Source organism: Lissotriton helveticus, chromosome 6 (genome assembly GCF_964261635.1).
Source record: "Lissotriton helveticus chromosome 6, aLisHel1.1, whole genome shotgun sequence".
In the NCBI taxonomy this organism is placed as follows: Eukaryota; Metazoa; Chordata; class Amphibia; order Caudata; family Salamandridae; genus Lissotriton; species Lissotriton helveticus.
In genome coordinates this window covers 365,262,937-365,266,794 of record NC_136067.1, presented here as the reverse complement: position 1 = coordinate 365,266,794, position 3,858 = coordinate 365,262,937, and positions in this window count along the sequence as shown.

The following is a 3,858-nucleotide window of genomic DNA, read 5'->3' as shown; positions in this document are numbered from 1 at the left end:
TCGAGTGGCCCTATCTGTTTTCTGTTTTGGCAAGCATGGGATTTCCGCCCTTGTTTGTGGCCTGGGTTCGCTTGCTCTATACCCGACCTACGGCACGGGTGCTAATCAATGGTCATCTGTCACAGCCTATCGATATTACCAGAGGCACGCCTCAGGGATGTCCACTGTCGCCCTTTTTATTTGCCATAGCTGTTGAGCCGCTGGCCTGCCGCCTACGGCAACTACATCGAGAGGGGGCGGTTCAATGCTTACAACGCCAAATTGATGTGTCGCTATACGCTGACGATATCACCCTGTATGTTAAGCACCCTGAGATACGCCTTAATCCTTTACTCAGGGAGTTCATTATGTTTGGTGGGATGTCAGGTGTACACATCAATTGGTCCAATTCCCAAATTTTCCCTTTAACCGAGGCGGTGGGTGATTTTCCCCTCGATTATCCACTGGAGTGGTGCCGGACAGATCTCCGCTACCTGGGGATACGTATTTCCCGAGATAGGGAGGAGACTCTTCGAGCCAATTATGGGGTAGCTATCACAAAACTGACTGCCTCCGTGGATTGCTGGCTCACCCTGCCGCTTTCCATGGCCGGCAGAGCGTCCCTAATTAAGATGGTCATCTTGCCCCGATTCCTTTATCTTTTTATCAATATCCCATATTTCCCCGGCGCTTTTTTCTTTAAGACGCTAAAGGCTGAGCTCCGCAGGCTCTTTTGGGGAGGCAAGAATCCGCGGATTCAATGGTCCACGCTTACCTTACCTTATGATAAAGGAGGGTTCGATATACCGGACTTTGAGGAATATTATCAATGTGCTCAAGCGCATTTTGCCTACCACTGGATGGCTCCCACGCCTTACATGCCACACATTGCGGTCGAGGACTGGATAGTATATCCCCTCCCACTCTCGGGGCTGCTCCACTGCCCGGAGTCCTCCATAACCACGCCGAACACCTCTGTTTCATGCAAAATGGACGCGTGGCGTCGTATAGCCAAGAGCTTGCTGTGCCAATTGCCCTATTCACCGAAGCTGCCTCTCACCTATCATCCGGAGCTCACCTTATTGCGGGAACAGGGATTCCGCACCCTATGCACTAAATTGCATGTTTCCTGCTGGGGTGACTTGTTCGTTGGTGGCCAATTTAAAACGGCGGACCTTTTCTTCCAGTCGCATGACCGCACCCCTCTGGACCTTTTTTATTATATCCGCCTACGTGCGGGAATGCGGGACATACTCCCCAACTTTCCTGACGAGCCCGAGATATTGCCTCCACTTCACTTCCTGTTAAGCTCCCGGGACGGAAAACATTTGGAATCTGGCCTTTACCGACAGCTCAGGGATGCCGCCCCGATACTGGACTCTAAAGCTCGGGCGCGATGGGCCGCTGAGCTGGCTACTGACATCACGGATGATCAGTGGACGTACTGCTGTGCGCTCACGTCCCGCTTGTCTGCCAGTAGCAGATTCAAAATGATACATTATAAATTCCTGCAACAGCTGTACTATACACCGGTTTGCAAACTTAGATTTGGCCTAGCGGAGGATGATCGCTGCATACGCTGTCATGCCGCCCATGCGGATGTTCTGCATCTAGCTTGGGAGTGCCCGCAGGTGGCCCTTTATTGGCAACAAGTTGCGGATGCCCTCGCGGAAATGACGGGCACGGAGGTGCCTGTGGATCCCCTGGTGATGGTCCTCGGCTATACTTACCAGATTCCTAGCTCTAGCCGGAAATTTGTTAATACTGCGCTCCTATTGGCCAAGCGACGTGTGGCTTGTCGGTGGGGTCGTGGCAGGGCACCCAAATTCAAGGATTGGCTAGCGGACTTGACTTATTGTCAAGACCAGCATAACACATTTGCTGAGCTGTTACCTACATCCTGTATGCCTAGGGACATATGGAGTCCCCTGGTGTGCTACATGCTCCAACGATCGGTCGAGGAGGTTATGCCTGATGAGAACCCTGTCCCTCTTTGATGCTATGTGGTCCGGTCTTGACATGGACCTTCCTCTGGCTACAGCGCCCGCATGTTACTGTGATCGGCGTGAGACGTGTTTTATTGCCTCATATGACTGGGTTGGAATGGTTCGCTGTCCGCACCGACCCCCCATACCCTCCTATTGCAGTTCCTCCTTTCCTGGTGACGACTGGACCTCCCCCCTCCCCCCCTCCCCCCTGAGTGGAGTTCTTACCCCCTCCACCGCACTTTCCATATCCCGGAATTCATCCCCCCTTTCTCACACTGAACATAAGCGACACAGCACATATCACTGCCCTCGGCCCCTGCGGGCACACTGTTCGAAACATGGAGCTCCGCCTACTGAGCGCTGCGCTGCACTACCTATCTGGACTGCCTTACTGATTTGTCATCTTTTCCCCTTTCAAGGGAGACCGAAATGCCTCTTAGTTTCTTCCTTGTTGGGAAGTTTTTTTCCCTTTTTTTCTTTTTTTTTTTTTCTTTTTCTAACTGTTCTGATGCTGTTTATTGATGGAGAAAATATTGTTCTGCTGCTGCTTATCCTTCCAGGGCCCTACACCACCAACTGCACTACTACCATCGCTCATGTCTTTCCTATGCCGCCGGGCCCCAGGGATGCCAGCTAATGGGCTGTGTCTTGTTTTCCATACTACGCTGCCGACCTCCGGGTTGTGGGCACGAAAAGCTGTGTATTATGCCTTGAACTACGTAATAAAGCAGTGTTGAACTTCAAAAAAAAAAAAAAAATGTTCCTGAAAGTCAGTTTTAGTAATTTTGGAGGCCCCTTTTCAATCTTAAATATATTACCTGCAATTCTGTTTGTGTTGTACTCCAATGTCAGCTGCCATTTGTCCTGCAGCCATTTGTCCATTCCTCAGGAATATGTCAGTGCCTTCCTTGTGAGGTTCTTGTGGTTACAGTGTATGGCATTTATGTAATAGTTTCATTGTTGTATAAGGAGGTGATAGTTATGTTATTAGGGTATAATTCCATTTTTACTGATTTTTTGTTTTGCTAAATCATTACATGACCCCCGTGTACAATATGCAAATTACCTAATTCCTTGTCATGTTTTTGTTTTTCAGTTGTTTTTAGTGGGAATACAAATGGATGCTATTAAGTACCATCAGCTTGTAGATTATGTGAGCCGTAATGTGTATCCTGAAGGTTTTACAAAAGTTGAGAAGCATGGATTGCGTAGATTGTCGAAAAACTACAGTGTAGACGGTAGAATATTTTTTTGTTTTTTTGTTATTGGCATGTGTTTTTGGTTTCTTAGACATTGCTTGTTGATGTCGTGTTTTTAGACCTTCCTCTTTTGCTAAATCCTTCTTCCTTTTTTGTCTTTTACGTTAATAGATGGACGTTTGTTCTACACAGTTAAAGATAGGAAGAGTAAAGTTGTTGTTGGTGCTGAATGTGCTCGAAAAAAAATTCAACAATTTCATTCCTCTACTCTTGGTGGTCATTCCGGTATCAATAAAACACAGAAAAGCATTTCCTCCCGTTTTCTTTGGGCCAATATGTCAATTCAAATTGAAGAATGGGTGAGTTAAAATGTTTTTTGCCTCTTCAAATAGTTTTTAAAAAATGTTGTTCCCTTTGTGATAGTGTACAATTGACATGTTTTTTATGACTTTTATTTGTGATTCTGTCATCATAGAAGTTGCAAATTTTTGGACTTTGTGTACTTTCAGACATGGTTATAATTTTTCCTTGACAGCTTTGCACTTATCTATTTGCAGATCAAACAGTGTGATGTTTGCCAAAGGGAACAACCAGCTCCCAAGAAGTGCCCAGATTTAAAACCAATCAAAGTATGTTGTACATTTTCGTACTTTTCCTTACAAGGACTTGCACCACAATAACTTGTTGTGATT